The sequence below is a fragment of the Arctopsyche grandis genome, chromosome 4 (genome assembly GCF_051622035.1).
Source record: "Arctopsyche grandis isolate Sample6627 chromosome 4, ASM5162203v2, whole genome shotgun sequence".
NCBI classification, from domain to species: domain Eukaryota; kingdom Metazoa; phylum Arthropoda; class Insecta; order Trichoptera; family Hydropsychidae; genus Arctopsyche; species Arctopsyche grandis.
The window spans coordinates 27,033,498-27,057,374 of record NC_135358.1 but is presented as its reverse complement, the minus strand read 5'-3'; positions in this window follow the sequence as shown (position 1 = coordinate 27,057,374).

Here is a 23,877-nt window from a genome sequence, read left to right as displayed (position 1 = left end):
AATAGAATCATCAGTCAAGACTAATTTCAGACCTTCACTACGACCAGCCCTACTATGAAATTAAATGAGACCAGACTTCTATATAATCCAGTCTATAAAAAAATGTTTAATCCTGATTATGACCATTCGATATATTTTTTATGACTATTTATTATTTGAATTCTGACCATATGCTACTTTTATTCTGAGCGTATGCTATTTTTATTCTGAACCTGAATTATTATATGTAATTATGGCCTGGCTGTTAGTAAAATTTTGATCGAGATTTCATTTTTTTTTGACCATTAGTGGATTTAAATTCTGAACATTTAATTTCTTGCCTTTGTATATCATATTTATTGAATAATTATATATATATACATATATATACATATATATATATATATATATATATATATATATATATATATATATATATATATATATATATATATATATATATATATATATATATATATATATATATATATATATATGATAATTACATATATTATAGCCATTCACCATCCACTGCTGGATAAAGACCTCTTCAACACGCTTCTACTCGTCTCTGTTTTGCGCAACTCTCATCCATCTCACCCCTACACATTTTCGTAATTTCGTCTACCTATATTTCCCGCGGTATTCCTTTTACCCTTCTGCATTCTCTCCAGTAACACATATTTTGTCAAAATTTTGTTCATTTTTCTAGCCACGTGACCCACCCAATGCCATTTCAATCTCTTCACTCTATCCACTATAACCAATACCCTTGAGATACTTCTCCCTACGTATTCTGTTTTCTATATTTCCTCATTATGCCAAGCAGACAGCGCTCCACAATTCTTTGAGTACATTGGACTTTGTGTAGTATCATGGCTTTCAATGTCCAAGTTTCAAATCCATACGTCATCACTGGCTAAAGACATTGGGTCGAAGATCTTTTTCTTTAGGTAAACTGGTATTTTTGATTTAAAAACGGCATTCATTCGTCCAAATGCACTCCATCCTTATTTCATACGTCTCTTAATTTCTCCTTTTTTCCTACCGGACATGTCTATTGTTTGTCATAAATATAAATAACTAGTTGTTTTATCCGGCTTCGCTTAGTATTTATAATTTAAACAGCTTAAATAAACATAGCAAATCTAATAGTAAATATTCAATTGTTTTTTTTTTAATTTATTTGAATCGAAAAAAAATGATTCAAATTCAACCATATCGAATCGTCGTCATAGAAACTTTGATTTGTTTTTCAATTACCAACAAACTTTACATATGTACATACAAAGTCTCTTTCGAAATTATATATTAGATTATTGACAAATTCTACTATTTCATCATCTATTGAAATATTCTCAAATAAACATGAATTGATAAAATAGCCGTATTAACCCATTAACTTTTTACTTTTTAATATAGTAAAGGTTTACTTAATACATATAAAAGAAGAAAATAATATCAAGTTGACTTTGGCTTGTTATTTTAAATCTAGAAAAATTCTCGAACTTTACCTTTCAACTTGTAATAAAAAATTGTATTCGTATATTCTGTTATTGTGAGAAATATATTGAAGGATACTTTAAATGTTTAAAGTTGGAATATAGACAATAATGATTATGATTCAAATTCGTTGAATCAAACCATATCAACAACCAAGTGTCTTCTTTCCAGGATAGATCATCTCAAAAATTAAAAATTGGATTCATCCGCTCTAAAACTGTAAACATTGGGTTCAACTTGAGAGATCTATTTATTATCATTGGAATTAATCTTGCGGTTGTTCACTGGACATAATTTTATACTCATTTCGCAAAACTTCGGACTAACTATAGGTCTGTACATATACATATGTACATAAGTCACAAATTTCAACTGCTTATTAATGATAAGCAAATCATAAACGTATTATTTCACGCGAGATAATCTCGGATTTATAGAGATTATAATAAAAAGGTGAAAATTTCTCGTATCGCAACCACTTTTTCATAACAGGTTGCCTCAAATTGACACACGAATCATATATGTAAATAGGAGATTTAATTCAATTAAACAGTGGTGACAAATACATACGTACATACATACATAGTTACACGTCAAAAATCAACTCGGAGAAGCATCGACGCTCAGAATCGAATAGGCTTCGTTCAGATAATTCCTCTAAGCAACAAGCCAACTGGGGACTTAAAAAACAGGTGAGGCACGAAAAAACTAAAGCAGCCCTCCGAACAATTTTTTTTCAAAAAAGTGAATTTGATATATATTTCGTAACATTTTATGCAAGGCAAATGATTTTTTTAAGAAATTATCGACTTTGCAAAGAAAGCAGCAAAAATGTGAAAAATAAAAATATTTAATGATAAAATTGAAATAATTGACATATTGTGATTGTCAAAAACGTTAGCACCGACGGCCGCTGACTCATATTTGTATCATGCACCCAAGCACAACGCTTACTGGCCGCTGACACATACATATATGATTCACGACTGCGCGAACTGTTTCAGTCCGCTGATGTATTTTTGTATCACGTTTTCGTCAACCGTTTGTGGCCGATGATACAAACACATATCATCGGACTGGAAAAGTTCGCGAATCATATACATATGTATTATATATGTATAACCGGCCAGTAAGCGTTGTGAACCCAATATGATACAAATATGAGCCAGCGGCCGTCATTAGTGTTAAGGGGCCTAATATTGTTGAATTGTCGAAAAACATTAAGGTTCCGTATATTTTTCGAATTGTATAGAGAATATAAGCGACGTATTATAAGACGTATTCTGCCCCAAGGAGACCTTTACCCAGCTAAATAAAAGCGACCGTATACGGAAATACGGAACTTTTTTTCTCTGCCTCGACTGACTGACTATGCCAGGCGTCGGTAACCTATGACCTGCGGGTCAGCAAGTTACTTATTTGACAATTTCAAGTAACCCACTTGATTAAACCCGCTTAAGACTTAGTTTGGTTTTTTTTTCGTATAATACGTAGGTACCAAAAAATATATATTTTTAAATAATTTATTTAAGAATATACGTCAGGTCAAAAATGATTTGTTATCTAGTGATGCAATTAACAATTAAAATAGCAGTACGACGTGCATGGTATTTTTGGAAATAAATTTAATCTAAATATGAAGATTTACTGTGTCATGCTGAAATATGATGGTTAAGTCGAAGCAAAGTTTTTAATAGATTTTTAGATAGAGTGCTTTGATAAAAAATATTTCAAACTCAATGATAAACGATAACTTTTAAGACTTTTGTTTTTAATAGATATGAACCATTACATAATGAAAATAATTAGAAAATTGGAGTTCCACAATACGATTGATCATTATTGATTATATTTTTAAAGTGCAAATTGCTGCAAACTTTGTTTTACTAGCATGAAAGTAGATATCATGAAGTTTCATATCACATAAATTTGATCAGTCTAAAATAGTTTCAGTACATTTAAAAACATCAATCTGTACAAAAAAGTAAAAAAGTGTTAATATTAGGGTATTTTGACAGGTTGAAATATGTATGTAAAATAAGATTTTAAAAGGAATGAAACTTAGTTTAATCTAGTGTAAATATGTACTTTGCTAGTTTTTCCACAAAAAACACTGACAACGTAAAAATAATCACAAGAAAACGTTGTTTAACAATAGGATGCCGCGAACAAAAACAAACGTATTACACGAATGGTAAGTTTCGACTACGATTGCATTTGGCTAATGAGCATTATCCAGGAAAAGGCTCCACAGTGTAATGTCACATACATACAGTGGTGTAGTAGGCTAAATAAAAAAGAACCAGGTCAGTGTTTACGACTCCCCCCCCCCCCCGTTTTTTTCCATACTAAAAAAAAGGTTGTATCCTAATATTGGTAGTTCAAATATTTATAAAAAAGATCAAATAAAAATTAAAAAATATTCTTACTTGTTGAAATAATTATGTATTTTCTCATATTTTATAAAAAATTCCATAATGCATCCTCTTCAACATATTTGATTTTGCAAAGCCCGTGTTTGTGTGTCAACAGCAACATTTCCATTTAGCAATGCTAAAACCATGTACATACATACATATGTCAAAAAACTATCAAATTTTAACATGTGAATTTAGAATGAAAATTACCTGGCTCCAAAAGAAGTACCAGGGCGGCGACCTCCCCCGACCTGGCCCAACTACACCACTGCATACATATATCTACCTACTTAGTGAACATAACATAAACACAATTTGTGAAGTTTTACATTTTTTATTTATGGCCAGCTTTTCAGGCCGAATACCAGTATGTGAGCCGGTTCTGATCGACGCATGGTGAGCAGGATAAAGAAACACTTGTTGACTCCTGACGTGTCACCAACATACATATATATATATATATATATATATATATATATATATATATATATATATATATATATATATATATATATATATATATATATATATATATGTATACAGAACTTTATTTTTTTGGTAACGAAAAATGTGTATGGAGCAGTGCCCCGGTTGCCCGGTTAAATGCTGCGTACGCACCTAACCAACGAACGGCCCCCAGGCCAACTTTTTAAACCAGTAGCGTTCAAAATATCGAAATAAAAATTAAATTAAATATCAAAATTAAGCTAAAGAGCGAGATTGAGCTAAAATTATATCATCGTTGATGTTTTGAATTACGACGATACGCATTTACAACCAGAGAAATATTATAATTTCTCTGCTTACGAGCGAAAAAAAATATTGTTATTATTTCTTAAAAGTAGTCACGATATCCACTGTCCTCTGAGAAAACAATTATATGGCATCACATATTAGCCTTTATACGGTTGTATGAGTTGATTTGAGATTGTATTTGTTAATTTGTATATTCATGAATTCGCTCCCATTCGATCAAAATTCATCCTCTTGTCGGTCATCACAAAGGGAAATAATATTAATAAATAAATCAGCTCAGAGGTAAAATTAATTAATTTTATTTCGACGAAAGAAAAAAAACCCTTTGACAAAACACCGGCCTCGGTTTTTTGTCAAATGTGTTTTTTACCAATCATCGACGGCAGAATACATAGCACGACTTTTAAGAAATAATAACCAGTTTATTTTTCGCTCGTAAGCAGAGAAATTATAATATATCTCTGGTTGTAATCTGATGCGTATCGTCGTAATTCAAAACATTGATGTAATTCAAAACATCAACGATGATCTAATTTTAGCTCAATCTCGCTCTTTAGCTTATTTTTGATATTTTAATTTAATTTTAATTTTGATTTCGATTTTTAAATGCTTACATTGATTTGATTCATAAATACATACATAGTATGTATGTTCACGGAGGGATTCGATGGTTTCTGATTTGTGATATTTTAATGGTTCTGTTGTGAGATGAAACATAGCTGTTTTACTAAATGTTAATATGAAATTAATTTTTTTTTTGATTTTTAAATGCTTTTTATTATTACGAAATTATGTTCACAATACATCTAATATCTATTTTAATAGCTACTGATCTACTGATCATTTTCTATTTTACAATTTTAATTTAACTTGGTTAGTAATCACAGTATTATATAATTCTAATGTTAATCTAAAGCATAATAGGAAAAAGAGCTCAAAAACCTATTTAAAATCCTTATAAATGTTCATAATACATCTAATACATAATATTAATTAAAGACTATCTAAAGTCGATGACCTAAGGCAGATTGTGTTTAGGTAATCTGTGTTTATACCTGAAGGGTATAGACATTTTGTTGTAATCACCGAGACTCTTCACAAGTGTGTTAATATGGTTATTAGTGATTCTTTCATAGAATCTACTGGTTAGTTTGTTATTAATGTCTGTAACAAACGGAATATTATATATAGCATGCAGTTTTTTCAGGTTAGTATATATGGGTGTACTATAAATTATTTTAAGGGATTTATTTTGTATTACTTGGAGCTTGGAAAGGTTAGTATTCGAGGCGTTATTCCATACAGGTGAAGCATAGGTTAATAATGGTAATATGAGCGCGCGATATAATTTTATTTTATTTAGCGTTGATAAAGAACTATGGCGATTAAATATTGGATATATTGAGGATATACCCCGCATCGCCTTGTATTTCGCTGCCTCAATGTGAGGTGCCCATCTCATTCTTTTATCAAACGTTACTCCTAAATATTTTATTACTGACTGCCATTTCAGACTTTCTCCAGAGGGGATTTTCAGATCTGAACTTGGCTTATGTTTTCTAACACTAAAGAATATGGCGTCTGTTTTGGTTTGATTAATTTGAATTTTCCACTTAGTGAAGTGTTCAGTCATTGTTTTAATTGCAAATTCAAGATTTTTAAGAATAGTGTCTGGTTTTTTGCTACTTGTGAAGCAAGCTGTATCATCTGCATATAGGGCTATGTGACAGTTTTTTGGAATAGGTATGTCATTTATATATATGGAGAACAAGAGTGGGCCAAGCAAGCTCCCCTGCGGAACGCCAGCTGCGATTATTTTTGGAGACGATAATTCATTATTTACGCTAACCACTAGCTTTCTACGAGTTAAGTACGATTTGATGATGAGAATTAGGTAGTTTGGTATTTTGTTAATAAGGAGCTTGTGAATGAGTCCATCGTGCCAAACCGTGTCGAAGGCCTTTTCTATGTCGAGACATACCATTCCGGTACTTTTCTTCATATTAAAGTTCTTCGTCACGTGTTCAGTTAGTCTTGTTAGTTGTTGGGTCGTGGAATGTCCAGTGCGAAATCCAAATTGTTCATTTATTAATTTCTTATTTACGACTTTAAGTAAACGTGTGTAGATTATTTTTTCCAGTATTTTTGAAAGCGTGCAAAGTAAGCTAATGGGTCGATAATTGGCCGGGCTTTTTGAGCTTTTATCGGGCTTAAGTATGGGAATTACGTTGGCTGTTTTCCAGTATTCTGGGAAATACCCGGTGAGTAAACCCGGAAATACCCGGTGAATATTTTAGATAGTGAGACTAAAGCTTTAAATGGAAGTTGTTTGATTATGATGTTATCTATTGAATCTCGCCCAGGTGCCTTTTTATTTTTTAAATTACGTATTATATTTTGGATTTCACACGGATGCACCAATTTTATATTTTTAGTACTGTTAGTGGGAGTTTTTGTGATGATTTTAATGGACCGGTTGACTTTATTATGCGTTGGTTTGTGATTGTAATGTTGTGTGAGTGTGTGATGTTTTTGGAAGGATTTTGATAATAGTTCTGCTTTGTCGCAATCACGCGTCACTGAGATTCCTGCATCATCTAATGGAGGAATCGAGTTTTTTGTCCTGCGAATAGCTTTAGCTAATTTCCATAGAGAGCCATCAATTTTTCTAATTTTTTTGACCAAGCTTCATTTTTGATTTCTTTGATTCTAATTTTAATTTGATATGTGAGCTTATTAATTAATGTTTTCAATGCTGGATTTTTTGATGTTTGCCAAATTTTACGGAGTTTATTTTTACTTTTAATTAGATTTGCAACAAAGTCAGTTATCTCTAATTTGTGTTCAATGTATTGTGTCTTAGGTATGTGAAGGTGTTTGGATCGAGTTATTGATTCCGTTAGGTGTATTATGGAGCTGTCGATTTCGGTTTTGTTTGTGAGTGTGGTAGAAGTTAGAATGGTTTGGTCATTTATGTACGACTTGAACTCTCGCCAGTTAGCTCTCCCGTAATCCCAACTATGCTTGATGATTTCCTCGGGTTTCCCGTCGATTGAGAAGATTATCGGGAGATGATCAGACGACAGGGTTTGAAGGGCATTCGGTGTCGATATTTTTGGGCAGTTCTTGACGAGGACAAGATCTAGTGTGGATGGTTGTGAGTTATTTGTGGGATAGTGTGTGTATGTATCGGGATGAAGTAAGATTGTATCTGTTAGTTGAATGTATTTAAAAAGAGTTGTGCCTTGTTGGTCAGTGTTTACGCAACTCCATAACGGATGTTTGGCATTAAAGTCACCAGCTACCACTACCGAACTACCAATGTTAAATATTTTGTTAAGATCGGATGCCAATAATCGTTTTTGGGGAGGATTGTAAGCGGATGCTACTATGTGACGGGTGTTGTTAATTGTTAGTTCGATGGCGGTTAGTTCTAAATTTTTTAGTGGCGGAGTTATTACGTGACAATGTTTAATTGTGGATTTTATAAAAATGGCAACTCCCCCTCCATGCTGTTCTCGGTCTTCGCGATAGCAGTTAAAGTTAGGTAGGTTAATACGGATATGAGGTTTTAAGAAGGTCTCGGAGATTAAAACTATGTCAACACAATACTCACCGATCGCCGACTCTAGTTCGTCAATCTTATTCTTAAGTCCACGAGAATTCTAAGCTAGAATGTTCAGGCGCCTCCCGTTAATCAAAGACATCGAGATATTCGACAAGCATGAGTGCCAGCTCTAGTTTGTCGGTGCAACCGCTGGCCTTGGCACGAATCTCCTAGAGGATCTTCAACATCTTCGTCATAGACGCCATGGAAGTTAGGTCTGTTGTTGGTTGAATGTTGGGATTGGTTGGTTGGTGGGGTTTTTTAGGGATATTTGGTGAAGGAGTTTTAATGGTCGGTAGCTTTGGGAAGTTATGATCGTTAACGACCGGGATATTTTGTGGCTGCACCACTGGGAGTTTCCAAGGGTTGGCTTTGACAATTGATGCTCGATTCTTCCTCGATTCCAGCATTTTCAGATATCTCTGTCTTCTTGGACAGTCTTTGAAGTTAGCGGGGTGAGATCCTGAACAGCCTGAGCAGACAGCAGGGGTAACTATTCCTTGATTGCATTGTGCGGTGAGGTGAGTGCCGGCACATTTGACGCACTTGGCCTGCCGATTGCAGTTTTTCGCAACGTGTCCATATTCTTGGCATCTGAAACATTGAGTAATATTTTGTGATTTACTTGTATATTTAACGACACTGACCTTTGTGTAACAGATGTACCGGATTTCTTTAATCTTCTTTGCCGATACCGATGGCTCGAAGAACACCAAGTATAGCTCGGTGGCGTTGCTCCTAGGCTCCTTCGTCTTCATCTGTATGACTTTGGTTACAGGGAATCCCTGTCTGATGATGTCATCTTTAATATCAGCTTCCGGCAATTTCGGCAAGCCACGTACGACACTTTTTATTTCCTTTTCCTCCTTCCTGGAAAAGGTAGGGAATTGTCGGTCTGGTGTCAATCCATCCCGAAGTTTTTTAAAGTCTTCAAGACTTTTACATTGTATCTTGACATTATTTTGACCAATTTAAGTCATTGTGAAGTCTTTTATAAACTTCTTGATCGACTCGATCATGCTGCCGTGAGTGCCAGTAGCTGTCATGATGATGGGCGGGATTCTTCCACCGCTTCTGGGGACATCGGAAACTTCCAAGAGCCCTTCAAATTTGTTTTTCTCCTGAATTTTAAATTCAGGAGCAACATCTTTCACGTTCTTTGCCGTATGTTTTGGAAACTGCCACTCGGTCTCCATCTGAGCGGTCTGAGAGCAGCCTGGTTGAGGAGCTTCGGTTGTAGTTATCAGTGTCTTCTTAAGTCGCTTTTTCAGGTTGGATCCTCGCATGGTGCCAACATGTGTTCTTTTGGTGTTCGTTTTGTGGGGGGTGTTTGTTGTGTATGTTAAAAGGTGTGGGTTTTTTGACGGTATGGCGTATCGCTGTATTATGAGCGCTCGCACAGAGAGTACGTCTTCGGCACGTCCGTTCTCACGGAGCGTCGAGAGACGAGTGAATTTTTTTTTTTTTTAATTTCGATATTTTGTATCCTACTGGTTTAAAAAGTTGGCCTGTGGGCCGTTCGTTGGTTAGGTGCGTACGCAGTAAAAGACGCACCGCTTCTGAATCCAACATGAAGCGAGCTCAAGAAGCCGCGACGTCAGGGCCGCGCTGTTTTGATCACGCTCGCGGAACCGCGTCGTTTGTGCCAGCCCTGATGAGATTTGGCACGCACCTCACCACTCCCTCTCCCACCCCTTAGCCTCAGCCTCTCGCCGGGTAATTTGTCAGAGACGCCGAGTTAACTCGGTCGGTTGACTACGAGACAAATCGACGCCTCCTCCGACGCCTTGAATACCGAAGCCCGCGAAAGACTCTCTCATACATTCGCCGCACGCGCCAAGCCCGCATGATTAACCGGCTACACCCCTAATCTCAACTCGCACATACACCCATATGGATACGCGTAACTTTGATTATGTGAAAGTCACAATCGAGAACATTGCCCGGGAGAAGAAAAATGTATTTAAACATAGGTTGACATTTCGCACTTGACGATACTAATCCCAAAGTGTGCGATGTCATATATGTACATATGTACATATTTAAGTGTATTCGCCCACGCTCGTGAAAATACGGGGTGTTTCTTTTTACGCAAATAATACAAAGATTTCATTCTTTTGACTGTCAGTCACATTCAAGTAACAAGTATGATACGACCGGAAGACATAATAAGCGCTTATGAGAGGGTATATGTACATAAATACCCGGGGCCAATGCTAATTTAAAGAGCCACGTTTCTGGAGAAAATCGTAACAAAATAACTAATTAAAGACCGACCGCAAAATAATGAACCTACACTCGCCGAGTATCCCACATTGAAATATACATATAATACGTACATACTACTTATATATTTATAGAAAGGCTTTTTTTTAATATTTAAATAGAGTCGATTTCCTATGTAAATAAAATGTATGTTCATAAAGGATATAAAATAAAATTCTTTCACAGTTCACAAACCTCGGAAAAAGGTAGAATTTTATTTTTTAAATTCTTAAATAAATTTCCTCACAAAATTATTATTTTTTCCCAGGGGCTAAGGTTAAATTTTGACGGCCCTGAATATACATATGTATGTAAGTATTACATATATAAAACGTTATTCCGTGGACGTGTCCGTGTGTCAGTTTTTCTTCAGTTACGTTCGCCGAAATTTTTTTATATAATAAAAACCGACGAGTTGTTTGTTTTGACGTTTGATATCAATTTCAGTTCCCGATCTGGATTCCTATTTCAGTTCCGGTTCAGTATTCCTTTTTCAGTCCCGGTTTTGGATTTCTATATCAGTTCTGGTTCCGGATCCCTGTTTCAATTCAAGATCCAGATTTATTTTTCAGTTCCAGTTTCATGTGCGTTTTTCAATTCCGGTTCCGGTTTCCTTTTTCAGTTCCGGTTCCAGATTCCTTTTTCAGTTCCGGTTCCAGATTCCTGTTTCATTTCCAGATCCGGATTCATATTTTAGTTCCGGTTCCCGATTTCATTTTCCGATGCCGATTTTAGTTGCGATTCCCGATTTTGATTTCTATTACAGTTACTTTTAAGATAATATTTTATTGAATAATTTTATATACCAATGCTTATCACTATTTATAATATAAGAATACTATCCTATACTAACGCTGTTGATATAGCCAAGAATTACGAGTATATATGTATGTAAAAGTATAATAGTAGATAAACTGCGGTGCTTCAACGTTGAACCACTATTTATGTCCTAGCTTAGAATTTGAAAATACCAGGGTTGCTGTTTTATTTAGTTGTTTGGCACATTTTCTTTATAAACATAGGCGACTGCATGGTGGCAATTATCATATAAATATGATAATTTTCGCATGATCAAATGATATTCCATTCCATTAATTATAATATGTACATATGTTAAAACAAAACATGTTTGTATGTACATACATATGTATGTACATATGTATCTATGGAAGTAAAAGTGATTTAAATTTAAGCTTATAAAACAACTAAAAAATTATTAATTTTTCAGTAAAATTAAAACTACATAAATTGTCGACACAGATTCGAATGGTATTAAATTTATATCGAAAATATTTATTAAAAAAATTAAAGTTAAAATTGCAAATTAAAAAAAAAGTTTTTCATGGCTCAAGAAATCAAAGATGATTCAACTCACATGGTTTTTTCTCATAAAAGGTTTCTTTATCAATAAAATTTCCCATACAATTCAATGTGTGTGCACAAATATAGGTTTTGCATGAACTGCGAAAGAGATCGCAAATTAAAGCTATGAAATACGAATTGCTGGACCACATACACATATATAATAGAAGATATACCTACTAACAAAATATTAAATATATATGCGAATGGGACCCAAGAGGATATAAAATAAACGGACGGATTGATTAAATAATGTAATAAACGACAAATGCCTTCGTTTAGCAATGGACGGTAAATAAATTTATAATTGAACCCCGGGCAACGGTCACGTGGGTGATATTATTGAGATGGTTTCTACGCGTTTTCTGGATGTGAATTACATAGGTAGTTTAATGGTTTTAGGGACGTTTGTATCAACTAGAGCTACGTGGGCTGTAAAGTCACCAGCACACCACAAATAAGCCGCAAACCACAAAAGTTGAAGCCGCAGACCGTGGCTTATTGACGTAATATGAGGATAAATTGGCTGGCCGCGTAATTGGTCGGTCGACTTCATCCCCGCTATGGTTTAAACCCGTCGATGATGTAAATTTCGATTATAAAACCTATAAATCGTACTTCGAATGGATAAAATGTATATATGTATATTTGTATATGTACATCGATAACTTTAGATTTGCGGTTGTCAGAATTATCATATATGTATATATGTATGTGCTTGACAGTTGATTCACAGGAAAAAAACATGTAGTGTAAGTATTCTAATTAATCAATTTAATACTATTAGTTAAATATAATTTTGTAATAAATAATTTAAAAAAAAATCGAGCAGATTGCATGCGCTAACTAAATAACGTATATACGAAATTTATATTAAAATAACCCGACAGGCATGTTAAATGCATAAATATATGTACTATTTCAATTTGGTATTATGTTTATTAGTAATTAATTTATATTTTATAATAATTTGAATCGTTTGATATTTAATTTAAATTTCCATTAAAGTTATTAATTTTAATAATCGTCTTCAACGTAAATTATTGTTTTTGATGAAATGTAAAAGTTCGACAGTAGATACAGAGCTTTCAATTTTAATAAAAATCGGTGAATGTGATGCGATATGTATTTATATAATATTTTGAATCGATTCGCTTATTTAATTTGAAAGCGATACTTTCCGGGAAAAGTTTTGCGAATCCTTAAAGTTTTAATTGCTTCCCTTAGAAATAAATACTTATTATTTGAAAAGCCTAACAAGATGGACAATTTTATTCGTTTCAATTAATTAAAATTATACAATATTAATAAATGTAATAATTATCATGCCAACTGAATAAGTTCGAGAAGCTGTATGAATTCAACGATATTTTATTTGGATAATTAATAACATTTAATGTTTTTATTTCACGATTGAACGAGTGAAATACAATATTGCACCGTAAATTTTTAATGAATACTAGTTTCAGATCATAGACGTTAATTAATTAAAACTCCAAAGAAACCTTACATATACTGTAGACAAAGTTTTGATTAATCTCTATTACATGTTCATTATTATACATTCCAATTAATATGCTCGCAAATTTTAAATAAAACGAAAATTTAATAGCCGTTGTGAATAATATGTAAATAATTCTACAAAATTATTTTGAACGTAAATTTTATAAAGTTTCATCCTATGTAGATAAAAATTTATCTTCCGTTTTTCTTTTGAAAATCCCCTCAGTTATTGAATTTTCCAAGATTTTATTTTATTTTATTTTATATTCAACATATGAATGTAAATATATATATAAATGCCCATTACAGAGTATTGACATTTTTAATATTTTATTTTCAAAATGAAATAACGCTCCGTATCCCACGAACCGTTGGCTTTTAATACACCGTACGTACAGCAGCGCGAAAAACCGTGAAAATCCAAGGGAAACCCACCAACTAGATTCGCGTCAAAACCCCAAAGGCTATATTTTTCGATTATAAAAAAAAAAAAAAGGTTTCTGCAGCACTTTGACAATCATTATTCTCGTGTGGGAACACTGTACGATGAAACGCGTTTAGATTTGACGGGCCGGAACCGCTTCTCTAATTTGCGTTGATTAATACAGGAGCGGATGCATTTCGATAATGCGAATGTGCACCAAAACGCATCACATTAAATATGTATTTAACATCGGGTTATGTCGAGCACGCAATTTGCACGCATTTCAATATTTCATGCGAACATTTGACGGCGGGTTAATCGCTGAGTAATTATTATCATATTATATAAACCCTTTCTATATACATATGTATGTACTTCAACCTATCCCGTTTACATTAGTTCGTCTAAAACTTTGTATTGAATTAATAAATACAGGATAGGACACAAAACGGATTATCGTCAAATTCATTTTATAAAAATAGTCTAATAAATAAATTGCTCTATGTATTTAGATTTTAACAATGTAAAAATAATTGATTATACATGTACTGTTTTGTGATTTATTTGTGACGTATGTATTATATATACTATATAAGTAGGTACGGGTCTACCTCACGGCACCGAAAGTGAAAAGGTCGAAAAAGCAAATATCGGAAGGCAAAGATCGAAAATCGAAAGATCTTAAGTCGAAAGATCAAAAAAAAAGGGTGCATGGTAAACGGTACATACTCACTAAATTTGCGCGATATATGCCTATGGTGGATATCCATATTAAAAAATAATTTCTCTAGTGCCATAATTGAGGAAGGGAGAAGCGTAATACGTTTGTATGGACAAGGCGCTGGTGTCCAGCCCTCTTAAGGATTAAATCTCATTTTTTCAGATCAAAACATCCGATGTTTTCTGACGTAATTAAGCGGCAGATTTTTTTAAGAGAGTGAACGTAAATATGTGGCAAATTACATTACGTTTCCGATTCAATTCTCTCAATTGAATATAGTTTCAGGATTCATCCGCAGAGGGCGCAATCGAATTAAAGATACGGAGAGGAGCGCGCAAATAGAACACAACGAATCCTTTTTTCCTTGGGTAAAAATGGACAAATGTGAAATTGTAAAAGCGAAAACGGAAAAGGAAGAGGCGGACAGCGGGCGTATTAAACGAAAAAGGACTTGGCACGGCCGACACTGCTAGAACAAAAGTAGACGAGACAATTCGTGAGGAGGAGGGACTGAAGAGAGGGTCACAAAGCTTGTTTGTTATGTCTTTTTCCTCAGGTTAGGTTAAGTTAGGTGTGTGTGAGAGTATTGTCCACATATACCCGGTGAGTGAGTCTTCGAAAGTGAGTGTAGAGGAGGGTTAGAGATACGGAGAAAGCGCTTTACTAGTGATTAACACTTTAACTGATTGGAGTTCGAAAAACGACAAAAGCTCCTTCGTACTTCTCGCTTAGCTTTGGCCAACGAGAGAGAAACCCGTGTAACAAGTGAATCCTTTGTCGGCGGAAAAACGATACGATCGAGCTTTCGGCACAGCTGGGAAAATTTTACGTCCCTTTAACAACGACTAAATCCTTCTTTTCATATGTGAATGCTCATTTTTTTATTCTATCCAATTGCTCATGACAATTTTATCAATTTATTCGATGTTGATTTAATTTAAATCATACATATATATGTACATATGTATGTACATACATATATAATGGCTAAAATTAAATAAAAAAATCATCTAATGCTGCGTACGGACCAAACCAACGACGATTTTGGTCCAACGTTTTAACCAGCAGGATAAAACCAGTAGCGTACAAAATATCGAAATAAAAATTAAATTTAAAAATTGAAATCAAATATCAAAATTAAAAATATTATTATAATATTAAAATTAAATTCAAATATCAAAATAAAATTATAATCAATATATTAAATTTAAAATAAAATATTGAAAGTTAAAACAGAACATGCCCAATTTAAATAAATTTTCGAGATTGACATAAAATTAGATCATCAACAATCACATACAGGTAATCCTCGACTTTTGTTTGTCGAAGATGTTTTGACTTACGTAGATACGCACTAAGATCGAAAAAAAAATCAAAGAATTATTATTTTTACTTCCCCGTAATGCGCAGTTACTGAGAATATATCATGTGTTAGTATGGGTGACCGAGTGATGGTCCCAACCCGACACGTTGTCGGTTTATCAAACGAAATTTTTTTAGTCTTCAATTGTTTCTCTCGTTGAAATAAATCAATTAATTAAATCATTTCAGAGGTAAATTTTATCGGATAATGTCTTCAATTGTTTCTCTCGTCGAAATAAATCAAATAATCAAATCCATCTCAGAGGTAAAATTTATCGGATAATGTGTGATTATTAATTTTATTTCGACGAAAGAAAAAAAAAACCCTTTGACAAATCACCGACATTTTTTTTGTTAAATATTTCATCGACGGCGAAACACATTAGTGTATCGTGACGACTTTTTTTTCTCATATTTATATAATTTTATATGAATTTATAAAATTTTATATAATTTTATAAAATTTTATATAATTTTATAAAATTTTATATAATTTTATAGATCAGCCAATTTTTCGATACCGCTCTCAGTAAGCGGCACTATGTGTAAGATCTTTTTTACGTATAAATATGTATGTATCTATGTACATACATGATATATGTATGTATACTAACGTATAATATATTAACATATGTAGCCTAGAATCTGTAGTAGAATCAGCGTAGAATCAAGTCATATATTTAAATCAGCATACACATACATATTTATATATTGAGATATATACATACATATGTTTATATACATACTATATAAATAAATAGATAAATGTTGTGTTGTTATGACAAATTGGTGGATAGAAAATATTTGTACATCTGGTAAATCGGGCATCAACGTTAACATATCTATATGTATTATATGTCACTAGCTGAACCTGGCATGCGTTGCAATGCCACAATACCGCATGCAATTCCCGTTCCCGTTCTCGTTCTTGTTTCCGTTATCGTTCCCGATTTCGTTTCCGTTCCCGTTCTCGTTTTTTTCCGTTCTCGTTCGCGACACGAAAACATTTGAAATTATTGCGTTTCAATAACAATTATTTCTGTTTTTTCCCGTTTCCGTTCCCGTTTTTGGGTGATTTTTTTTCACAGTAATCTTCCCAGACGTGCATACAATAAATCCTGAAAGTTCCATCGTAATCGGTTCAGTACTTTAGGAGTCTATACGAGACACGCACAAACAGACATTCAATTGTACATATATATATATATATATATATATATATATACATATATATATATATATATATATATATATATATATATATATATATATATATATATATATATTTAGATTAATATATCTACATATTTATATGAAAATTAATTATTATATGTATATGAAATTATTATATGAAAACTAAATTTATTTTTTATTTTTATTTTTTGACGCAAACGTTCCTCATTTCCTTGATATCATCTGCGTTTGACGTTTACAATAAATTACATAAATATAATGTGACATAATATAAAATGTATGGATACATCCATTGCTAAAGGTAAAATTTCTTTAATGTTTTATCGCCAGTTGAAACGACTACTTGAATGATAAAAATATGCAATTATTTACATTTTAAAAAGTATAAATTTTACAGATGGGAAGCTTCACAGTCTCGTACGTACTTACAAATTTTTCATTGTTTTGCTCGTAAAGCATGCGAAACGTCAACATATCCTCGAATTATTATGTTAATGACAACAACAAAGGATAAGAAAACGACACATAAAAAGTGAATAAAAAGAAAAATAAGAACAAGCGGGGAATTTTATTAGAGAAATCTGAATTTACAAGTGGTCGTCGGCGAGATCGCACCCGGGCTAGCTACGTAGCTATTATAATAAAATGGATTTATATTTAAATAAACATTAACATTAAAGAGAACATCCCGTCGGATTCACAGCGAAGTCAGAGCTTGGCTATACACCGTTTTCAATTAACTTTTCGTTTGCTTTTCACGCTAACACAGCCAGATTTACGTGTGTTCGCTCTTATACAAACGCTTATGAACGGGGGGAAATTTTGATTAAGGAAAATAGTTGAGAGAGTTGCGCCGAAAAGCGGCCTCGTGCATGCGACGTGCAAGATTTGACTGAAATAATTTGCTTGAATTTAATTAATCCGCACTAATTGAAAGTCCGATTAAATCCCGCCCAGTACGACACAAGTTAAGGTGTCGCGACTAAGGAGATACCTCCGAGCTGATAACATTTTAGTTCGGGGATTACTCTTGAGAACAACGAACGACGCTCAGGTTATCGCTACTAATTCCAAAGGATGTCGTTTTTTATACGTACTTGTATTTATATGCAAAACAATTGACGCGGAGTCTTGTTTCGCCGAGAAAGAGCGATATTTTACAATGTTTTTATAAGAGCGATAAAAGATGGAAATGCTGAAATGGTCCTCCGCCTTGCCAATGGGGCTTTCAGGAGAGGAGAGGAGCTAAAAAAATAAGACACATTCATGCGCGGTAAAAAGAAAACCGTCTTATTTCTGGGATTCGGATAGGCAAACATGGCAAACGCGAAAGCCACTCGTGAGTAGGGGATTTTTGCAAACAAATCATGAATTGGAATAGAAGAAGAAAAATCACGACTATAGAGTGTGTATCTAGCTTTGGGTAACTGAACCGAATCAATATGTAGGTCTCGGACCTAAATTTGCCTTCGATTGTATACCTATTCTGTTTACTGCTGCTTGTATACTTTGCATTTGAACTGACACAATAAAGGAAACACGTGAAATGTGCACGAGAACCTGCTTTTTTTCAAAATAATGTATTGAATAAACATAAAGTTTTTACGTCGTATTATTACAGGACAAAAACTCAATTTATAACCTTTTTATATACAATATGTACATATAACCAGCAAAATAGATCAATGGTTAGCATGTAATGCTTTCAATTTTGTGGCCATGGGTTCCCGTTTGGTGTTGGCCATACATTGGATATGTGACTCAAAGGTCAATCGCTTCCTATCAGAGCATGCTAATTTATCCAATGATGTTGAAACGGTTCCAACAAATTGGCAACCCTGTCCTATCTTTTTCGCAAAAATTCTAATTATGTAGCATCTTGATTTTCGCTGATTACAAAAATTCTGCAAAAATTTGTCCAGATGTCTCTGTGATTATAATTTGACAATAGATGTTATGTATAAATAGGTGTACAACTGTTTAAATAAATAATAAATAATTTTTAATATGTATACACACTTGTCGCGTTGGAGCAATCTGTTAGACGAATATGATTGATCGAATAAATAAAAATATTCAAATTGATAATATTATATGCACGAATGTGTTAATAATGGGCATAGGATTTTTTGTGAAATTTGTTATGTAAAGACTATAATAATTAAATTTAATATGCAAACCGTGAAATTTAATTTGAATTCAATTTTGACCAAACAGCATCAATCACTTTAAAGATTATCCTAATTGAAATTAAGTGCGTCTGCGTTAACAATTATTTATCGCAGTGGAACTAATTCAATTACGAACTATGTAGTTTCAATATTAAAGTCGAACGTCAATCATAATATAAAAAAATGCATATACGGACATTTTAATGAATTTAATTTTTAATTGGCTAAATAATAAAACGACAAGTAATTTTTACTTTATTGATCAAACGTGCAATATTCTTTTATTTCTATTTTATTTCTCAACATTTCGAATACGGATAATTTAATTATCCAAGAGGAAAGCCGTACAACGAAACGAGACCAGAAATTTAAATTAATTTTAAAACAACGTCTAAAGTACTTAAACGGTTAATTAAAAACTTCGAATTAATAAAACAAGGAACGATACGAATTGAAACTTGATTACGTTTATTTTTTACTCGAATGTGCAACGATGTACAAAGTCAGTGCATTTATACATTTGTACATTTATTACATTTTACAAGTTAATAAAAGCACACACATACACAAACACACGTTGCACAAAACAGTCGAAGTTTACGCCAAGCTTTTATGTACTATTCAGACAAAAGCATTTTGCATAATTAAAAACTGGCTTTCGTTACCGGAGAGCATCCTAATGACACTAGTTAGAGTCAACACCGGGATTTATCTCGCGTATGCATTAATAATAGTGCAACGATTTGTATTCCCCGACTGCACTCTAATCACTTGCAACCGGTTCTATAAATAATATTTAACTATAGTGAAATATGTACACCCAGCGCAAAGCGAAGCTTATCGGTCACAAATTTTACCGGAATGACCCATTTTTCGCCCTATTGGGTCTCACTTTCTGGCAATTTTGTTTTATACTTTTACAGTTGTTTTCAGCATTCCTCAACGTATTGTTGCCAAAAAGTTTCAAAGTCAGTTTCCCCCAGACTTTCAATTAGTGCGTGACTTTTTTTAGTGTTGTGAGGGTAAAGTGTAAAATATGAATTTTTGTCGATCGCCGAGAAATCAAAAATTGTCACTTTCTGTGAGGAAAATTATTCTTCAATAACTATATTTTTTAAGAAGTATAAAAAAACAATGGACATAACACCTGTCGAAAGAGGAAACATGGCAAAAAAACTGACTTCTCGAGGCGAACGGATTTTAAAGAGAATTTTACTTCAAAACAATTTAAAAACTGCGTCAGAAATTAGGTTTGAGTTCATTGAAGTTGGAAAAAACACTTAGCCTTAGAACAGTTCAATATAAACTAAATGAACTTGATCTATTTTAACGGTGCCGTGCAAAAAAAACCCTCCTCACGAAGAAAATGAAGAATACTCGTCTTTGGTAGGCCAAAAAGAAGAAAGATTGGATAGTCCAAGATTGGGAGATGATTTCTTTTTCAGATGAATCCAAATTCAACGTGATTGGATCAGATGGGATGGCGCTAGTACGACGAAAATCAGACGAACGCTATAAAGAATCGTGCTTAGCGCTGACTATTTAAAATTCGCCATGGTATGGTATTGGGGGTCATCACACGGTATGGTGTTGGTCATTAAACTAGATGGGATAGTCAACTCACAGGAGTATAAAAAAATCATCGACAAAAGCGTTATTCCTACATTAGAAGGCTTACCGAAAATGGTTAAGGATCTTGTCTTTCACGATGATTCAGCACCGGCGCGGCGCATCTTGAAAATTTGAGAGTATTCAAATTGTTTTCACAATTAATTTTAATTATTTTTAATGCATAGGTATATCACCATTTGGTTTTTTTTTAAAATATCGATCAAGATAAAGATAGTTTAGGTATAAACTCCATTGAATGGCCAGGAAACAGCTCGGATCTAAATATAATCGAAAATAGGCAAAAAAATTAGAGATTAGAAACCAAAAACTATAAAACAATTAAAATACATTATTTATGATGAATGCTACAATGAAATTAGTGATGAATTATTAAAAAAATAATATGAATCACTACTTAAACGAATAAAACTATTTATTAAAAACAAAGGGGGTCCCATTAAATATTAAAATAAAAAAAACATTTTTATTTGTATTCCCTACTATTATTTGAAGTCCCCTTGATATGCTGACTAGCTTGAAGAAGAAAAAAAAATCCGTTTTTATCGATTTTTTGATTTATGAAATCTACTCCAGGTATAAAAAAAAAGTTCATTTGTACTCCAAATTTACAATGATTCCCCTCATAATGTTATCTATTGACGAAATCGCTTTTTTTTCTACATATTGATGAAGAGGAGTTGTTGAAAGTAATACGAAAACTGTTATTTTAAATTCCTTTCCTAGTCTTTTAAAATATATCGTTATTTGCATGTGATGCAACTGATAAGCTTCGCTTTGCGCTGGGTGTACATATACATACATCTGACGGCATCTAACTGACTTTTTTTAACTTAACACTCGTACAAGGGCTACAATTAAAATAAGTCATAAGCTATTTTCTAGAAAGTTCTTTTTTTATATAGAACTACGTACACTCTTGAGGGTGTACGTAAATATAAGTGTCATAGAGTTAAAACGTAGTAACTTAGTATAATAGTTTGATATAATCGAACATTTCTAATTTTCGCACAGGTGAGTATCCGTTCAATCATTACTAGGTATATCAGTTTTTGGAGGCCCGTGTTCAATTTCAATTTATATTAAATATATATATATATATCTCACTGTTATGATGACGTCCCATTTCCTTTTTGCGGTCCCCAGTTTTATTGATGGACAAACGGAAAAACGCCATCATCATAGGGCTCATTTCCTACGCCCTTTTTTTTCATCCGCCCCTACTCTCCTCGTTTTCTTTTCCCTTTTCCCGTTTTGCGACAACGGATCCGTATTTCTTTCCCCGGCGTATGATGAAGTATAGCGATAAATAATAGGAATAACGTATAGCGAATTGACGCGTGCGTCGCTTTACTCGGAATTGTACAATTAGATTTGATGTTGAATTGAAATTGAATAATATATATAACTATGGTGATGAATTCGTACACATTATTCAATCGCAGTACATATGGGTACCTACTATGTAAGTATATATTATGTATAAAATAATTTTTAATATATTTTTTTTCAAAATAAAAGGAAAAATTCCACGCAGAATTGATTTACTAGCAAAAAAAGGACGCTTACATATGTACATACAACATACATATGTGTGTAACTGCAATATTGAAGTTTTATTCAACATTTATAGACTGTACACAATTTTGAACCAAATTATGAATTATTGAGTTTCGTTCTATCTCAAACATTGTATAAATCAAAATCAATAGAAGTAATTAAAGCGATGAGTTGAACACACATTTTTGAGTTAACCATATTAAATATCATTTTAACATTTCTTACAAATATTCGATATTTGGAAGAAATTATAATCCAAAAATTCCAAATATTCGATAAAATATAATGTATTTAGATATTACGGTGATTGAAATAAAATTACATATGTTGATTTGTATTTGTTCCAATATTTTCCCAAAAAACAGACAGGTTCACAATATTGAAACTTATCATAAGAGTCATGATAAACTGGCTTTGGAAATATAAACATATAACCAGGGCTGTGGAGTCAGTTCAAAATTTACCGACTTCGACTCCTATTTCGACGCCAACTTGAACGATATTAGTAAGATTGACTTTTATCGCCAACTAAAGTAGATGTCGATGCTATGTCACCGCGCGGCTATGTCTGCCGCTGTTTTGTCGCGGCGCGCTAATGTCGCGGCGCTTATTGACCGAGCGGTTTTGACTGGACACTGAATTTCATGCACAGTATAAAATGAGAATAAAAATAAATATGAAACGGAGGAAACAATCGGTTTTGGCAACAACAAATATAAAATATGTGCACTACAACGATTTTAGTTTGCAATTTAATTTAAATTTATGACTTTATAAATTAATTATTAAATTTAAATTTATTGGTGGATATACTTAAAATAAATCAAATTGGAGATTCTAGTTTACAAATACCGTAATACTATGTATTAAATAACGTAATAAAAAAGAGTCGGAATCTGACATAGCCCTGCATATAACATATACATATTTACATAAATAGTATAATAATACCAACTGATTTGGTCCTTGCATTCCGGCCTGGTTTTCAGTCCCCTCGCTTGCGTCCCATCATAGTACGTCACTTTTTAAATTATCTAATTACCTGAAATATAAAAGTAAAATGTGAATTCAAGTTCAACTAAAATTTTCAGAAATAAAAAGCTAATATCACACATATTCAATATGGTAATTGGACTATTCGTCACATTGGGGTGGTCACAAAGACAATTTTTGCCATGAAAATCGCGAATACACAATATTTGGCACTCGAGTTCTCGTTACTATGATAGTTATCGTTAGTATGATAGACTTTTCGGCTGCCAGATGTTCCGTTATAGAGATTTTAGTGACTTTGTGACGAGTAATTTGTGACCAGTAATCACCGAACCATTCAATATACATACATACATATATACAATGTACATACATTTGTATAACAGATACAAAAGAAACACACTGAGGCAATCGAGAATACATAGCATTCC